Below are 4,512 nucleotides of genomic sequence, written 5' to 3'. Positions count from 1 at the left end.
GCTATACAAGAAGCATGGTGTTGACATCTGCTTCTGGTGAGGCCTCAGGGAGCTTTTACTCATGGCGGAAGGCAAGGAGGGAGCAGATGTGTCATATGATGAGAGCCAGAGCAAGGGTGGTGGGAGGTGCCACACACTTTTAAACAACCAGATCCTGCAGAACTCACTCACTATCGCAACGACAGCACCAATCCATGAGAGATCCCACCCTCATGACCCAAACACCTCCCACCAGGCTCCACCTCTAGCATTGGGGATTACATTTCAACATGAGATTTGGGCAGGATAAATATCCAGCACCCCTAAAACTGCCCTTCTACCCATGAACAGCAGCACTCTCGCCTCCTTCCTCTTCCCCTCAACATTCTCCTGTGTCTTCAGTCTTTCTTTCAGGCAAAGGTATCTCTTCTCCTATCTAAGACCAGCCCCTCAAGACTATACTTTCAGGGATCATTTCTATAGTTCATTACTAAGACAAGCCCCTCAACCCACACCTGCAGGCCTGACCAGTCTAAATCCACCCTATGTTCACCCTCCTCACCTTCTAGCAGGGCAGCAGGCACCCTCTACAGGCCTCCTCCCACTGCTTAACACGCCTCTGTCAGGCCTCTGAGCCCAAGCCTGCACGAATACATCCAGTTGGCCTGAAGCAAGTGAAGAATCACAAAAGTAGTGAAAATGGCTGGTTCCTGCCTTAACTGATGACATTACCTTGTGAAATTCCTTCTCCTGGCTCATCCTGGCTCAAAAACTCCCCCACTGAGCACCTTGTGACCCCACCCCTGCCAGCCAGAGAACAACCCCCTTTGACTGTAATTTTCCACTACCTACCCAAATCCTATAAAATGGCCCCATGCCTATCTCCCTTTTGGACTCAGCCCACTGGCACCCAGGTGATTAAAAAGCTTCATTGCTCACACAAAGCCTGTTTGGTGGTCTCTTCACACTAACCGACGTGCATGAAAGCCTCAGAGGGCCTCTCCTACTCTCCCCTCCTTTCCATGCTCCTCTATCACTCATCACAAAAAAACAGAATCCATTTCTTGCCTCTCAGCCTAAGTCCATTGAGCTTGCACCTCCAGGCTGTCCCTTACTATCTCAATCCTTCATCCTGGCCATGATGTCCAAGTTCCTTTGGCTCTGAGAAGCAACAGGCCTGCCCTGGCCACTGCCCAGCACACTCATCCAATAGAGCCATGTCCCCAGCCCTTGGCAGGAAGGACCTGACAGAGCACCCATGCTTTATCTGCGACTATGCTCCATCACTAGCTTTCTGTCACTTGCAACATAAGAGTGCTGATTATTGTACTCCTAATTTTTTAACATCTAGCAGGTCAGGCTGGTCACAGTAGCTCATGCCTGTAATCCCAGCACTTTTGGAGGCAAAGGCAGGAGGATCACTTAAGCCCAGGAGTTCGAGACCAGCCTAGGCAACATAGGGATACCTTGTCTCTATTAAAAATTTAAAAAATTAGCCCAGCATGGTAGCACACAGCTACAATCCCAGCTGCTATGGAGGCTGAGGCAGGAGGATCACTTGAGTCTGTAAGGTTGGGGCTGCAGTGAGCTGTGTTCGCACCACAGAACTTCATCCTGGGCAAGATCTTGTCTCATAAATAAATAATAAAATCTAGCAGGTGAACTAGTAAGTCCCCTAAGCCTCCCTGTTGGAGGTGATCAGTGATGTCCATCTGAAACCTGAAACTAGGAGTCGTCCTGGCCTTGGAAGATTCCGAGGCAGGAGGATAGGGCCTGGAGGCAGGGAACATAATGCCATCCATGCTGACTTCATGGAACTAAATCAAATGACAGCACTTCAGCAATGACAGGAATGTGAATGGCTTTGTAACTTCATCCTCTCCATTCACACCATTTACACTTTGTAACTTCACATTCATCCTCTCCATTTACATAGATCATGCGCACTAAGTAACATGCTCTCCATTTACAATAGGGCACATTCTGAGTAAATGACTCTGTTACTTCACTTCATTCTCTTCATTTGCATAGAATATACACCAAGCAACCAATGGGAAACATCTAGAGTATTGAAACCCAAAAAAATTCTGTAACTGAGGCTCTTGAGCCCCTATGTTCAGGCTGCTCCTACACTGCGGAATGTAACTTCCTTCTCAATAAATCCCTGCTTTTGCTTTCCTTGCTTTCTGTGTTTTGTCCAATTCTTTGTTTGACATGCCAAGGACCTGGACACCTTCTGCCAGTAACAATTCCATGGGGCTGGGAGACAAGCAGAGAAGCAGGGCCTCTTGTCCACAGCCGCAGGTTGCACTGAATCAAGAGTAAATTTAGAGTCAAGAAGGAGTGAGGTCCAGAGGTCTGCAAGCCCAAGAAAGGTTTGGACAGCTTGCCAAGCTGAGAGGAAGGCCTGGGAAAGGATTCAGAGCCAGCATGTGAGGCTGGGGAGTCCTAGAGCCCAGGAGCCAATTGCAGAAGGTGAGAAGCCAGGAAGCCAAGTATCAGGTGAACCTCAAATGGGCTGCTGCTCATGGGCCTGTGGAGAAAGAAGGCTTTACTTAAGCCAGAGATAAGCATGGACCACCTCCTCATTGCCAAACTCAGTGACTGCTTCCCTGAACTCTTCCTCCACAAATGCCTACTGTTTGATCTTCTTCACCACACTTCCTGCCTGAAACTCCCCTGTTTGGCATCCTCCTCACTCTTGGCTTCTTCTCTGGACCCAATTTTCCCTTGATTCTTTGCTCTTCATCCTCTCAGATTTTCCATGGCCAATACAGTCACCAGACTAGTAGGTAGAAGAATAGGACCTGGGTCTTCTAACTCCCGATGACTCTGCTAATTCCATTTCTATTGGACAGCAACCAGCTAATAAAACAAAGACCATTCCATCAAAAATATTCATCAAACACCTTGTATGGGACTGGACTACACCAGGCATGATGGAGAATTCCTATGAGTGGCCTCCAAGGAGCATTAGATTAGAAGGTGGCTAGAGGGTGGACATTTTCATACACAAGACAAAGCTTCCCAACCCAAAACAGATCCAGAGTCTGTTTTGGACCACAGGAAAGGTCCTTCTCCAGGATTCTGATGAGTATTTGGTACCCAACAATTGTTCCCACATGCACTTATACTGGAATTGGCTTTTCTGTGGCTGCTGCACACTGTATTTGCAAAAACTATCAGCTTCACCATCAATCCCCAAGCTTGTATGGTCTCTGAATTATTTAATGCCACATTCCAAGAGGCTGTGAATAATGGAATGGTGTGTAAATAATCTTATCTCTGTCTCTACATGCAGAGATTGTGAAGGGGGCATCTAGAGAGGCTCTATGCTGCCAGAATCTTACAACACCTGTGCATGATTAAAAACCAAGCCAAATGCCCCCTAGATAACTTCTGTTCCCTAGTGGGTGAAAGAATCAAGCAAGCGTCTCATCATATTTCTCATGTGGAGAGAAGCAATTATATGTCAGGTTTCAGGTTCAAATGCCTCTAGGATAATTATAGCACTACTTTAGAGCTGTATAGAGCCTGACAGATTTACCCAGTTCTTTCCCCTGCCTGTGAGAGGGGCAGGCTGGTTTTCCTAATTGACACACAAGGACTGAGCCCCAGAGAGATTACCTGGCTTATGGGATGGGCAGACAACAAATCTGGGGCTCAGGCCTCCTGACAACTCCTCCAGCAAGCTTTCTTCCCATGACGTGGCTATCTGGGCTTCGTGCAATTGTGCATTTGCCTTCCAGTCATTGTGCAGTAGCACTGTGACCTGCCCACATATCAGGTGCATCTTAGTTTTGGCCAGATTTTTGTGTGGGCATGGGAAAGAGAATTCTGTTTTCTTGAAGTCCCACACCAAGGCTCAGACACTTGATCTACTCAGGTAAAGCAAGCCATTGAGGTAAACGAAAGAGAAAATGAGAGTACACAGGGAATATAGTGCTTTTTCAATGCACTATAGTGTGGTGGAAACAACCCTTGGCCCAAAAATCAAGAATTATAAGAAAAAGTTCTGATTCTGCCATTACCAGCTGTATCCTCTTAGAGAAGTCTCTTATCATTCTGAGCATCCATTTTTTATTCAATAAAATAGGATAAATAATAATTTACCCACAGTGTTGCTGTGCAGCTAAAATGGGAACCATGTATATTAGTGAGAGTGTTATCCCCAATTATTAACTCATGTCTTCAGGATTGCCAGGGTGATGCAAAGATTACTCAACAGGCTGTAGTAATTGGGGAGAATTTTCAATCCTCCTAGAGGCAAGGGGCCCCAAAGAGGCAGAAACAGTGCCTCAACTATGAGGCACTGAAACAGTCCAGGTTAATCAAAAAATCTCCCATTTTAACCCTTTCAAATCCTCTCCCAATTTCAAAATCTCCCATCATAAAAACCCACCTCCCTCGGTGAGGATGAAGGAAAACATGGTCAGAAATGATGGAAGGAATAAAGTTCCCCCACTGGCATCTTCACCTTCATTTCTGAAGTATTTATCCTCAAAGGTCTTCCTTCTTATCTTGGAGCTCTGA

At 46.4% G+C, this 4,512-nt stretch overlaps 1 pseudogene; it reads left to right on the top strand.

Annotated features, from left to right (window-relative positions):
* The first annotated feature begins 431 nt into the window (after positions 1-431).
* On the top strand, positions 432-501 carry LOC115830761 (annotated as a pseudogene).
* The last annotated feature ends 4,011 nt before the right edge of the window (positions 502-4,512 follow it).

This window comes from Nomascus leucogenys, chromosome 16, assembly GCF_006542625.1.
Source record: "Nomascus leucogenys isolate Asia chromosome 16, Asia_NLE_v1, whole genome shotgun sequence".
Lineage (NCBI taxonomy): Eukaryota > Metazoa > Chordata > Mammalia > Primates > Hylobatidae > Nomascus > Nomascus leucogenys.
This window is presented reverse-complemented; position numbering and strand designations above follow the sequence as displayed.